The 15,357-nt window shown below is 32.8% G+C and overlaps 1 long non-coding RNA gene across 1 annotated transcript in view; it reads left to right on the top strand.

Annotated features, from left to right (window-relative positions):
- Positions 1-517: 517 nt before the first annotated feature.
- The window catches only part of LOC138857157 (uncharacterized), a 46,922-nt gene continuing 32,082 nt past the window's right edge, over positions 518-15,357 (top strand). The window contains exons 1-3 of the long non-coding RNA XR_011396173.1: positions 518-2,476; positions 6,844-7,565; positions 7,638-8,014. This is a non-coding gene — a long non-coding RNA (uncharacterized lncRNA). The remainder of the gene's footprint in view (positions 2,477-6,843; positions 7,566-7,637; positions 8,015-15,357) is intronic.

The following is a 15,357-nucleotide window of genomic DNA, read 5'->3' as shown; positions in this document are numbered from 1 at the left end:
ATACATTGAAAAATACATTTCTCCTCACAATTATACACTTGCGCGCTCCTTCTCTGCTAAATGTCAACATAACTTTGGCGCTCTATTTTAACAATTGCGCTCTTGCCACTTTGCAATAATCTGTTAACGCGCTCTATTAACTTAATCGCACGCATGTAAGCCTACTATAAGTAATTAAAAGGCATTCTAGTGTGTGAGTGGTATATATTGCAATGCTATGCATTATTGAGACATAATATAAATGAAGCCGCTAAACAACAGCTATGGCAGCCGCAGTTAACATAGCATAGTTCAGAAGCGCTAAAGTAATAAAGGCACAATCGCACCTTCTTGTGCAAATTGCAAGTCCACAAAGTGACGAAATAAGCATGAATCGCATTTAACAGTAACGCGTACAGCGCTTGTAAATATTGTAAACGGGCGAGAGAGCGCACATACGAGACGCGCGCTCTCTTTGCGTCTTATCACATACAAAGCGCGAATGCAGTCAACAAGCAACCACCGCGCACTTGTTCGTATGTGTGTATTGGTGTTGAACAACGGAGCGCCAGCAATACGGCCAACAGCAGGCAAGCAATTGATTTGCCAGTCAAGCAACGGACCAAACCAGCACGTTCGGCTCAGAGTCGTTTAGTCAGAACACAACAGTTCAACAGTGGCGGCGGTCAGTAAACATGTGTGCGCGCATTTAGTGTTTGTCTACTTGCTTAACAATATTTTGTAGTTTAAAAACGCGACGCGCGGCTGCTGATTAACAACAACCAAACATGACCGGCATTAAGTAGAAAAAAAAATGAATTAAATTATGCGATTTTTTGTTGTACGAGTACGTTATATTGTTTAGTTTGTGAACAAATCGACTACGAAATATAACGCGTAACACGGCGGCTAATTATAAAAACGAGTTATAAACAGTTTTCTTTTGCCTAGTTAGTGCTATTGTTATTGTTGTGTGAAAATACGGGCAAAAGTGTAAAGTGATGCGGCGAAAAGACTGAATTGAAACGCGGAAAATTTGTGTACAGCCGGTAGTCTGAGAAAAGTATTTCGTACGCGTCAAACTTCGTAAATGTACCGCGCGCTTGTGAAAATAATACACATTTTTTTAATAACAAATTAAAAAGCAGCGCTACTAAGCGCCTTTGTTCTAACTGCTGTTCAATAAGACTCGTGTGAATGTAGCGCGCGCTAATAACAACCGCAACAACAGCAAGTTATAAGTAAATGGCAGGCAAATTAATTCACTGATTTCACCTGCAAATTGACGCGTGACACGACGCGCCGCGGCACTGGCTTATTAGAGAGCCGCGCAACGGGTGGCGCCACGACTTAATCATTGTAATTATGCACAATTACAAGAATATAAAACTGTTATATAACTGTAAAATGAGTGAGCAGTAAGCGCACTAGTATTTCTGAATGGAAACTACAAGTTTTTAAGTCAAAAGGCAGTTAACGCAACGCGCCGCGCTACCGAAAATAATTAAGTGATAAACAACAGCGTTGCAACTGTAATGCACAACACACACACACGGGTCCACTTAATTTATGGCAATTGTGTATGCGTACGCGCGTGCGTCCAGTGAAGCGCGCGTATGTTATTAACACTTAGACACGCGCGTCAAACAGTTTTTCGGCCACAAAGCACACGAGTAATTCCAATGCAAAATAAGCGTTTGAAAGCATGAGAGAAAATTGCTGATAATAATAAGAGTAATTGGCTTTTTACTACAAAACGATGATAAGACAAATAGTGGCACGCGAAGTTCCAACCGCTCAGCATTCATTCCATGCCGCTCAACTAACAGCGTATGTGCATCTCCATTGCAAACGCTTCGCGCACCACTCTGCAATTGCTGCTGCCGTCAGTTTTCCCCAGTAATGTGTTATCGTTGCATGCGCGCGATTGTAGCCATCCTGTGTCCAGCCGCGCTCATTTAAGACGATACCCTGCGCATTTTCCATTCATTGACAAATCAACCGTCGTGCGCTATTGTCGGCTCGGCTGCCGTTTGCCGTTTGCATTCACAAAACGTTTTTCTTTGCCTTTGTATTTGGAAGTCGCAAGTCATTCATGAGACGCGCTGCTTGCCACACGCGCGTATGTTCTTAGTGCATTCGTTAACTGATTGTCAGCAGTGATTTTGTGACAAGTGAAATGAAACGTGAAAAATAAATGCATAAAGCAAATCGGTATCGCAAATGCAAGACGCAATAAAATTAAATGCAAAATGCAATTCAATTTACCAACAAAAAATATCAATAAATATTTTTTTTTTATACAAAATTAAATATATATATGTATGAATGCAAAATATAATAATCCTATCGTAAATTGTAAAAATTCGTCGTCGCATTCACTGCGCCCTTAATTAACGGTTATAAAATTGATGAAATGTGTTTGCGAGAGTAATAATGGCATTACAATCGATTTTTTGAAAAACGCAATCGCACGAATACACGGCAAAAAAATTAGGTAAGTTGGCAAAACTGTGTGTTGTTAAATGTGTATTAGGGTGTGTTATTAATTATTGTAATTAATTATTGTGTTAAAAAAATAATATAAAATAATAAAAGTTTAACCTATTTATTGTTTTACAAAATAAAACAAAAAATTTAGGGTGGAAGCAAAAATAAAAATAAAAGAAAAAATAAGCAATTTTTTACATTTAAATTTATATATTACTTTTTTAAAGCCACATTACTTTGAAAGAAAGCGGGAAATAAATTAAAATTAAATTAATATAAAAATTTATATATTTAAATAAAATAAATTTAAATAAAAAAGAGTTTGAAAGCGATAAATTATGGTCCAAAAATCAAAATATAAAGGTTTAAAATAGAAAATATTAATAAAATAACTAATTAAATTAAAAGCTTAGATTTTAATAGGTATAACTACTTAATTTTGAAACAAAATTGAACAATAAAATTAAATAATTTAAAACTAAATAATAGTAATAAATAATAAAATAAGAATATAAATAATTGTAGAAATATCTATTTATTTATTACAAATGTTTTTTTGTTGTTAATTTGTTAAGGCAATTTTTTTAATACTTACTTTTCAATTGTTTTTTATGTTAGATAAGCTTTCGATTGAACTTTAAATTAAATAAAAAAATTTCAATAATTTTTCTTAAATATTTTAGTTTGAAACAAAGTGAATTACATATTATAAAAAAAATCATATAATATAATTTTTAACAACAATTTGTTAAAAATAAAGAGTATTATTCTTACTGGATTTTTAAATAAATTTACAAGTTTTAGATGCAAAATTAAAATTAAGCAAAATAAAATTCAATAAACATATATTAAAACAAAAAATATTTATATAAAATGAAAAATAAAATTAAGTCATTTTTATAAAACACTAAAATTTAAAAATACATAATACCTGTACCTGTAAGCCTGTATACACTTTTCCTGGATCTGTTTAATAAATCGAGAAAAACGCGTTTAAAATTTTAAGTGACTACAAGTATATAGCGACCTCGAGCGCGCAACTTCTCGAAGCTGTAACCTCCGGAAATATTACTGGGATCAACTTGAGAATTTAGGACAATATTCTAGAGATGTTATAGAATTAAATAAGATAAGAAATTTTTTGTTCGTTTTTGGAAGACGTGAAACCCATGTAACCCCTTAAGCAAAATAAAACTGATTACTAATAATTTTAAAAATTTATTTAATTTTTTACAAAATATATTTTTGCTAATTTGTTGTATTTTTATTTTGTATTTTTTAATACTCACTTTTCATTTGCTTTTTTATGTTAAATAAGCTTTTGATTGATCTTTAAAGGATATAAAAAAAATTTAATAATATTTGTAGGTTTATCAACAAAATTTTAAACATTTATTAATATAAACAAAATATTATTTTTAATATATTTATAAATATTTTACCTTCAAATAAAGAGAATTAAATACTAAAGAAAAATAATAATTATATTATATAATATATGGTAAACTTTTGACTACAGTTGGAATTATTATAAAACCAAAAAAACAACATGAAAACTTTTAATAAATTTAAACAAAAATGTGTGTAATATGACAAATTAGAACATAACAGAATTATAACACAAAATATACAAAAACTAAAAACATACAATAAATTTAAAGAAAAAGACTGCAGAAGAAAGAAATATTTTTTTATAAAAAATTGGGAGGTAATAATATTGCAATAAAAGGACGATAATTGTGAAGGCAAAAAAGAAAGTGAAGTAAATTAACATAAATTATTGTCATACAATTAAATCATTATAAATAATATTGAATGAAAGAAAAAGAAAACACGTTAACTTCGACTGCACCGAAGCTATACAAGTATACCCTACACAGGTGCATTTCTTATAGCAACTGCGTGTGCAACTATCCGATTTGAACAATATCCGCGAAGATTGTAGCGATGACTCGGATATAAATCCAAATGCCAAATTCCGTGAAGATACCTTGTCAAATAAAAAAGTTTCCCATACAAGAACTTGATTTTGATCGGCCAGTTTGTACGGCAGCTATATCTTATAGTGGTCCGATAACAGCAGTTCCGACAAATGAGCAGCAAATACAGACAGACAGGTATACGGATTGAAGGACATGGCAAAATCGGCTCAGTTAATCACGCTGATCATTTATATATGTATATATTTTGTAGGATCTCCGATGTTTCTCTCTGTTGTTACAAACTTCGTGGCAAGCTTAATATACGCTGTTCAGGGTATAAGGACAATTACTTATATTTATTTCAATAACTGGCAATTCTTTTTCGATTTAAGTTTAAAATAGGCATTTTTAATTTTTGAATATTCGTAATAAGATAAAATCGAGACTATTACCTATTTACTAAATATTTATCAAATTTATTATCTAGACTGATACAGGCACAAAAAAGTATGAAATGGATATCTCTATATCCATCCAGAATCAAACTCGGTAAATTATTGAGAGAGAAAAAATAAGCTTTTTGGTTACATGTTTCTCAAAATATGTTTTGTTTTAGCTTTGTGGCACCTTTATCTAAATGTTTTTTTAGAATTTCTTTTCGCGACGAGATATTTCTTCTTAGTTTGCTGCTGTGTGTAATATATTCTTTTTACCAGTGATGAGTCTATTATAAGTCAGTATATTCGTTTATATATACTTTAAAAGATCATTGCATATTTTTTTTTGCATTCATTGCATTTATTTTGCTAATTGGCAAATTGTCTGCGGGCTCATAAGCGTCGTCTGTCGGATATTCTTCTGAAACGGAATATTCACTTTGTTTCGAGAGCGAAGATAATATTCAGTACCGGCTAGGTAAAAGCCCTTAGAAGAACTAAAGTCGATTTTAGCAGGATATGTTTTGGTGCTTAAACATCCTTTTGCAACAAGGAAATAGAAGCATTTTATGATATATTGCTCAATATGCGAAACATTTGCCATAAACAGAACCTGATTAACATAATTAGTATTGTGATAATAATATTGGCTGGGAGAAGGGTACTTTTATCACTCAGTCTTGAGACAATAACACACTATGCTGAGCGAAATTTTCTCGCTTAACTTTTATTGATAAATCTCGCTCTCTAACCGATAATATATGAAATAAAGTTAACGAGAAGAACGGAATTTGTAAATTTATTGTAATGAGTTCAGGAAAGGTATTACCTGATTTCGACCACTTGAACGGTATCGTAACGATAGATGATGATTCTTGACGTTATTCTGTAGGCAGTTGAAGAAACTTTAGTACTTTCGAATGCGGAAATCAATTCGTCTCGTAATCCTGATAATTTTTGATTAAATACCAACTAGTCCATTTAAACTGCGCGCACGAATCGAAACGATAACATCTTTTTTTCTTAGATTGGCAAAATTTTTACTTAACATTCGTGTGAAGTATTATCTCCATATGTCAGTTAGTGTGCGTTTGACAGCTGTTTGTTTACGACACGAGTTTGTCTGGCGTTTTTTACCATGGAAAAGAATTGGAGAACTAGTTTGCTTAGAATTTTATATTTCCAATTTTTCCAAAGTATTGCAGAAGTGTATTGGGGAGTATACCTTATCACGAAATACAAGTTGGGAGGCACAAAGCTTTCTGTGATGGTAATGAAGTCATAGAAAACTTACCTCATGCGATTCGTCTATTTACCACTGTTAATGACGATAACAACGAAGAAGTTTAAGAAACAGTGCTTGAAAATCGTCTGGGCATCAGAGAGAAGAGGATCTCCATATCTCTTATGGATCCACTCAAGACCTTTTGGTTAATGATTTGGGTATGAAGGGTGTCAAAGCTAGTCGCTTACCAAAAGAGCTAAATCTTTTGTAAAAACAATTTCGAGTAGAGGTCGCAAATTGATGCTTGACAACGTAGCTGAGGACCCGACATGACGCGACGTGGATTTATGAATATGACGTCGAAACTGTCCAAAAAATATAGCGAATGGCCATACAAAAATGAGTCAAAATCGACGAAAAACCAAAAGTCGCAATTGTATTGATAATTATATTGGCTCCAAATAAGCCTATTTCAAAGGTGATAATAAAGATTTGTATTATATTAAAATACGTGAATATTTAGTGTTTTTTGTCAGTCCGGTTCAAGTTTGATCAAATGGTATATGGTTTGTATGTATGTAACCTAACTGCTATACTGTACATTTGAGGTATTACAAACAACCGTTAGATCAACAAAACTATTATACTATTGTGGGTGCGTTGGGCGGATATAAAAATATTTTCAAACAACTCTATTTCGCAAAAGGAGCATTTAACTTAATTCCATTAAATTATTCCCGCACTTGTGATGAATTCAATTCCAATAATTATTATTCCTATTCTATTCCAGATCCACAGTCGGTCAGTCAGCAAAGTGTGCGCCCGGGCGCTTAGACGGCAACGCGTACATGTAGCCACGCACATTTATATGCATGTAGCACATCCGATAGCTATCTACGCACTCGCAAAACACAAATTATACGTGTAAACAACGCGTGGACACACACAATCACATACGCACACATACACGCACACTAAAGCGCCTCTGAAAAAAAGCGTCAACGATTCGCGAACGGCCGGATCAACAGCAACACAAAGGCGAAGCAGACAGACAACCCACTAGCCACCAGCCACCAGCTAGCCAGCCGTTCAGCTACACAGCGCTAGCCACAGCTCAACAGCTCGACAACGCCGGGCGGAAAGCGTTTTCGAGTGGCGCATACAAAACTTGGGATTGCCCGCGTGTCTGCGTCTGCGTCTGCCGCGCGGCGACGAAGCCAATTCAAACTGTAGCAGATATCAATCCACATGCTGAGCATAATTAATTTGCCGCACGCCAGTTGAGTCGGTCAGTGATAGTGCGCGCAGGCGACACACCTACAAACAAACAAACGCGCCGGCTGTGCGACGGACAGACAGATTGGCAATATATTATAAACATACATACAGCTGTGTGTATGTGTGTGTGTAACACCACGGCGGCGTTCGCTAGCTGGTAGCGTCTGCTACTGTTGCTCAACACTTCAACGCAAACAAGTGTACATATATGTATGTACGCTTGTGTTTTAACACGTATGTATATTTGTGTGTATTAAATTATAAATGTGTGTACATTAACTTATGTATATATGTATGTGTGTTTAGCGCTGTTCTAAAGCATTTCCATGCATTTGGTTTTATTGGAGTGCAGCCGCTACCGTTGTCTGTATGTAAAATCGCGCGCGCTTGCTCTGAATAAAGTCTATACATATATAAAAGCTAAATATTACATACATATGCGCAGCAGATATACATATATGCATGCGTATGTAAATATGCGCGTCGTGCGTACCAATCGGTGTTCTACAACTGAATTCTGCAAACAAGTATTATAGACGACAAAAAGTATAAAGATATAATAATAATAATAAATGTTAAAAAATAATTAAAACAACAACAACAAATGCCAAACAGTTAAACTGCTTCACCTCGCAATGCTACCGTTTCCATGCACCACAACTGATTACAACAATTTAAAGCTGGTAAGTTTTATTTAAACATACGTACATATGTACAACAATTAAATATCTATATATGAGTATGTATATATATATATATGTGTACCTTTTTAAGGATATATAGAAATAAAAAAATTTCATTTATTATTTGGGCTTAGTTTATTTGCTTACTTTAACTTGCTTTTCTTGTTCTTTTTTTAATTTTTTTTTGTTCTCTCGCAACATGTGGCACTAAAAGTAAAATAGATACATACTTGTTGGTGTGCCTAACGGTTGTTAGTAATATCTAAATCTTAACAAGATAGATATAGAGTTACGTGTATCAAACAGATGAGGCTGGCGAGACTTGCTCCAAACGTGCCTTGTCACTCTGAGCGGTTAATGTACGTAGGCGCATTTACAAGATTGTCACGGCTACAAAACGTCCTTTTTCGAAACTACAAAACATAAAGTGCTATACTTGTAGGTCTGTTACTGAAATAAAAATTATGTTGGTAGTAGTGCTCAATTAGCACTAGACTATCGTAAGTCTGTTAAATTGTGATATCACATCTATTCGTTGTGATCAAACCATTTGGTGCTCTCAATGTTATTACTTATCTCCGTTATTATTTTTATCGATAGACATTCAAGATTTGATACCAGTTGGATTCCAAGAGCTCTATGTCGGGTTTGTGATAGAACCACGACAAATATTTTTATAAGGAATTCCCATTTTTAATGCATGTTCTTCAAATGGCCAATGCCCCATTATGATAGCTGTAAGCCTGTATATACTTTTCCTGGACCTGTTTAATAAATCCTTAGTTCTTGTCTTGTCGTATTTTGGCCACACCTGCTTCGATAGTTCACATTTGGTTATAGATTTCCATCTGTACTAAGCGAACTAGTTCCTCAGTTATTGAGATATCGCTCTACAATTTCGCACGCATCCTTTTCTTCCCAAGAAGCATATAGTTGCCATACAAACTGAACGAAGAAGAATAGCGAATGCTTTTTCATTTGGCGAGGTATGTTCAAGAAATTTGGCAAATATTATTATCCAATTCTTTGCTACATTTTCCGAACATATTGTGCAGAGTGGTCCCAACTAAAGTCTATAGCTGCCATACAAATAATAAAGAATAAAGATATTTTTATACCCTTTTATGCTATAAAAAATGCATCTATGAAGGGTATTATAGCTGCGTTGCAGTCGAAGTTAACGGTTTTTTCTTGTTTTTATTCAGTTTGTCGTTAATATAAAAAATTCGCATATATCAATGAAAATAAGTGGTCACGTGAGCTATGTCATAAGTTAATTTAAGAACGAAAATTTTAAAAATCGGTTCACAAATTGGTCAGATATCTCGATATATTGCACACGCTTTACTTGCAACACATTTTTTTTTCGTCTCAAAAGTTCGGTTGCGCCCGAAACAAGCAGTCCCTTATATCTTCCTTTTAATTATATTTGCAAAGTAGCCGTATTATACTATTGCACGCACACAAACACCAATACAAAATTATGCATATGTGTATGTGTTTGGCCTCCATAGGTGCGCAGCGCCCAAAACGCCTCCCGACGCGCCGAGGAATACTCGCATTAATATTTATTCAGCAGTCATACAATGTTGCTGATTTATTTTTATTGTTGTTGTTGGTATCGCTTTTGCTTACTACTATTTCGCTATAATTTCATACTTGATATGTTATGATTGTTTGCTGTACAACAAATAAATGCTATTCGCTATTGTTGTTGTTGCTAACATTATTGTCGCTATGCCGATTACTATTCTATTCTATGGTATTTATTGCTGTTGCTGTTGTTGTTGTTGCGTTTGCCTGTATTTAGCCGCGCGTTATTGGTCTTTCGCGTCTATTGGCATTTCTGCTAGTGGTTTATAGTCCATAAAAAAGTGAAATATTTTAATTGCCTCTCCATGTTTAGTATGTATAAGTATGTGCTTACACATGTAGCTACTTATGTATATATGTGTGTGTGTGTGTGCTTGTAGTAATGTAAACACCCGAGCTGGTGTGTATTTGCACATAAATTGCATGGCCAAAGCAAAAGGCGTTTGAGCATTTGTTAGCATCGCTTTGCTAAGCTTGAAACGCTTTTACTGGCAGCGTGCTCATGCCTGTATGTATGTGTGTGTGTGTGTGTATGTACATTTGTATAAGCTTTGTGATAAATTGAAGTGAGAATTTTATAACGCCAAAAAAGCAGCCAATAGAATTAACAGCTTACAAATTGCCAATGCCACTTATAAGCAGTGTTTTTGTTGTTGCTGTTCGCGTTACAAAAAAAAAGAAGATTTTTCATTTTTATAATACAAATTAGTATTTCATCAATTGCTATCAGTGAAATTATATACGATGGTGGATCTTAAATAGATCTTTGTAATTATACAGGGTGTTTTAATGAAACAAATTAAAAAAAACTTTAGCAAAATATATTGAAAACTACATATACATGTGTAAAAAATGTGTATTAAAGACTTTTTTTTTTTTTTTTGAATATAAATAGTAATTTTTGTAGAAAAGTTTAATTGAAAACCATCCCTGATGGTTGCGGTATGCGGGATAAAATTTTTTTTTTGTATTTTTTAATGCCGTATTTGCGTTAAAAAAAAAATTTGAATTCAAACGTAAATTTTTTTTTATGCATTATTTGCAAGCCTGCATATGTTAAACTAAATCTGGAAACGTAACCGGCCAACGGCTTTATACAACGGAAAAAATTTGGCTACATCTTTTTATACACGTTGTTCGGTATAAACAACCTTCAAGTCGAATTAAGGTTACCTAATAAGAAAAATTATCTTTTATGTACAATTATATATTTACATACGAGTATATGATACATACATAGCATATTGTGGTTCGATCTGAACAATATGTTTGGAGATTGTAGCGTTTCCTTAAATAATAATCTTTGTCGAATTTCGTGATCAATCAGTTTCTATAGCAGTTATGTACCATGAATCCTATAGTAGCGGCTCCGCTGATCATATATAATATACATAACATAGTATACCTGTTCAGAGTTTTCGTTTTTTCACTATTCTTTAGCACAGGTGTGTCTCTTCAGCTAGTGTGAAATTGAAAACAAAAATCAATTTTTTTTCATATTTCGTTAGGTTATACCTTTACAAATATTATAATAAAATTTTAAATCAATGTCTGAAATATGTTTTGAGTTAGAGGCTTTTCAATTGAGCAGCTCAGTTCAATCAGTTCTATAAGTTTATCTTTAAACGCATTTTTCTTGAAACTAATTTTTTTTAATTTAACTAAGTGATCGCTCGGAGACAAATGATCCTATCACTATCAAATTTTTTCTGTATATAGTTCTTCATCAGTTTTTAATCTTATCAAAATGGTTGACCTTGTCAGAATTTTTTATCTTATCAAAAATCGAATTTCGGCAATCCAAAAACGTCCAAAATTATGGGTTAGATTAAAATTTTTTTTAAAACGCCACCATTTTGTCAGTTTAAAATTTTTTTCGACTATACATCATTGTAGGCAACATCTTCTAGTAGAAATTTTTTTTAGGTTTCATCCACGGCGAAGTCCGGACTAACTGCAGCAGTGGAGAACCGTTTTTTTTAGCATCGTCGGAGATTGCGCGTAACTCGAAAAACATTCAATTTATTTTTTTTAATATTTTTTTAAATATTTTTTATCAAATATTTACTTAAAATTTTAAAACAATCGTTGCGTAATATTTTTTTTTATTCTCAAAAATTGCCTTGTTTGCCGAGGGGAATCGTTATTGGGTTACGAACTTAGATGTGGTTCCTAACCTAATAACGAAAAAAATATACATATTACAATTTTTTTCTTCCTTAATCCATTAAAAGAATTCTTGCAGATCCAAAAAAGTATCAGTGTCACTTCTTGCGGAAAACTGTGACCATCTAAAAACAACCGTTGACTTACGACCCATTTGGTCTTCTTTTAGTATTTCCTACCAAAATTCCCTGACCAATTTAACTTTTGATGATAAAATTTATTCTCATCATCCCCCATACCGATCACTTATTCTGTCTTCAAATACACGATTTAAGAAATTCCATGACTACCGACATATTAGTTGATATTTTTGTTATTATATCGTTTAAAAATATTCCCCAAACAACTGCAATGTACATACATACATATGTATATGCTAATATGAGAATCTTTAGCTGAATATAAAATCGGATATACTTGTATTCTGTTTACATAGGTCGGCCACCGTGTGTTCGCTGGGTAGTATCAGATAGCTCCGATTGTCGTTCCGTAGGCCAGCGACGGCTATGATTGTGGAGTGGAACGAGTATTGCCACTACAAAAATATTACCCAAAGTCGGTTTGTCAACAATTTTCGAATTTTTAGAGCTATTGGGATTTTTCTGCATAAACTTTATATATTATCGAAATTATAGTTGGCGAACGCGATGGATTGATTGCTGAGGATGAATTTGGCAATAAATATACAAGATTCTTATTTTCGACTACTTCATAAACAACATATTTATACATTTGCAATATTTTTCACACACCCACAATAAAAATTTGATGTAATTTATATCCCAATTTCCGTGTACCGTGTTGGTTTTCGAGGAAAAGTATACGAAAAATATATGCTTTTAAAAACCATTTCCAAAAATTGTGCCGAATATGCCTACATATATATGTACATACCAGACATATGTATACTCTGCCTATACCATACATATCTAAGTACATATTAAGCATATAATTCGTGTGTGAAACTTTCCGTAATTCCGTAAATATGCGAATCGAAAATAATCATCGAATATAGATAAAGTTAATGTTTTCATTTTGTTTACAAAACATAAAATGAAGTAATTTCGACTGGTTTATATGAGTGCTCACGCCAGCAACGGTCCGGGTGTACGTCGGCATGCATATATTTAAATATATATTTACATTTATTGCTTTATGTATTTGTTTGTAATTACGCAAATTGTCGAAATTCTTAATAATTTTAATTCGTAAGCGCATATAATAAGATACATAAAACCACTGAGTTAACCACTCAATATTTATTTCATCATGAGTCTCAATATTATTGATGAAAATGTAGAGACATACATATATGTACATATGTATGTATGTGTGTGTGGTTTCGGAGGAAATCACACGCGTACCATTAACTATGTGGTATATTTGCAATTAATTTCAAAAAATCATCGATGATTTATTAGCAATATTTTGTAATAAGTCAACTTTTTTTAGTGCAGACTTACCACCTAGTGCAAGATTAAGAAAAGAAATAAATTAGTGAAATAATATAAAAATTGTTTATGTGAAGTGAAAATAATTTAAAAATAAATTGAAAAAAAATTTTACTTAAATAGAGTTGCCCGTTGGCAGGAAAAATAATTTGGCTAGTACGGAATTTTAAAAAATTTAAACCTTTAGTCGTCCAACTATCACTATAAAAAAGTATATGCTGAAATACAGCGTTAATAAAGTGTGATAAAAGAATTTTGTTTCCTCTTTCCTTACATTCAGAATATATTGTCAAAGCAAGTCTAGATTGGCCAAACCCCTTGAGATTATGAAAAATATTGTTATTAATTGCTTAAATAAATACATATGGTTGCCTAGAATTGTACAGTACTGCAATTTCGATACGATCGGAGAGTAGCTTCCTTATAGTGCATGTATATAAGCTTTTGACCAAGTTGCTATTTATCTTAGACTATATATTATATTACGATATAGTAAATATTTTTAAAATGAAAATTCGAAATGTTTACTGGAGCTTCATGTTTAATTTGTGACTTTTTTAAGCAGGGTTGCCAACTATGATTAAAATTAAAACGTGTCATTTATTGAAATTTGCGGTTTTTTTTAAATATTTATATGAAAATGCATAATAAGAACTAAGTTATAAATCGTCAGCGTGGCCGGCTGAATCGATTTTGCCATGTCTGTCTGTCCGTTTGTCCATCTGTTCGTCCGTTTGTCTGTATATATGCGAACTAGAGTCTCAGTTCTTGAGATACCGATCTGAAAATTTGCACCCTGCATGGACAACTTTTACAACTGCTACATGGACAACTTTTACATTTAAGAAGATATCTTCACGAAATTATGCACGGATTTTTTTCAAAGCCAACGGTACAATTTTCGACCAAATTGTTTAGATTGGACCACTGTAATATATAGCTGCCATACAAGCTGTCCAAAATCAAGTTCTTATATAATAACGCTTTTATTCGTGAAGGGTGTTAAAGCTTAAAAGCTAAAATTTGTTTCCTGTTTTCTCAAACAAAATTACATAGGTTAATTTTTGATCAATTATCACTAGACATTTACATTACGAAAGTGTTATTCACACGCAGTCAAAATATTTTGCTTTGCTTCACTGCATAATCGTTGTCATCTATTTAGCAGTAGAGTTCACATTTTATTATCCATATTTGCCTGAATAAGTGAATTTCTGGCGAAAAAATTCACTTGTTTTACGTCAATGACTAAGCTGCAGCTAATTAATTATTCAAATTTATTTTTATATTTTATTTAAAAGCGCTCATATTCCTTTCGTTGACGTCGTAAAATTAACTGAAATTGAAATTTCGGTATGTTTATTGGTTTTCAATTTGGATTCGCACAAATACTTAATGAGAATCGAAATTAAATATTAACACATTGTTATTGTTTAACTATTTTCTATTTTTATTTTTTAATTTTTTAAATATCTATTTTATTTTTATATCGTTGATATTTTTTTTTATTAAAATTTTTTTTTTTTTAATTTTTATGTCTGTCAATATTTTGTTTTTCATTTTTTTTTTATTAAAATTTGATTTTTGTTTTTTGTTTAATTTTGTTAGTTTTTGTTTATTTTTGTTTTAATTCGTGATTGCGATCTCATTTGTATGTCCATCTGTTGGCGCTGAGCAATTCGAAATATTTAATAACTGATTGTGGGTAAATAATAATAACGTGTATACACAAAAATGCAACCATACCTGTTTGGTACGCCTGTCACCGTCACCAGCCAACAGCATCAGCAGCAACAACAATCACAGCAGTAGCAACAGCAACAAAAGCAGCAGCAGCATCACTGGCAACAGCTCCACAATCTACAAGCGTTTCAGTCTAAGCCACAGCCGTTCTTAAGTCTCTTTTGCTCACTTACTTGCTTTCATTTTATTTTTACCAGTATTACACCTGCTTCTGCTTCTTCCGCTTCTTTCCAGCGTTCGCTTACAAATCCATTTGTCGCTGTCTACGCGCATTTTCCTTATTTCTTGTGATTTGTTGACGCTGTTTATTTCGATTGCTATTAATTTTCCTGCTCAAAATCTATTCGGTTTTTTTTCGCACTCTCTAATGTTTTCGCTTGCTCAATACAT

This window comes from Bactrocera oleae, chromosome 4, assembly GCF_042242935.1.
Source record: "Bactrocera oleae isolate idBacOlea1 chromosome 4, idBacOlea1, whole genome shotgun sequence".
NCBI lineage: Eukaryota > Metazoa > Arthropoda > Insecta > Diptera > Tephritidae > Bactrocera > Bactrocera oleae.
The sequence above is the reverse complement of the archived record's forward strand: the minus strand, read 5'-3'. Positions and strand labels throughout refer to the sequence as shown.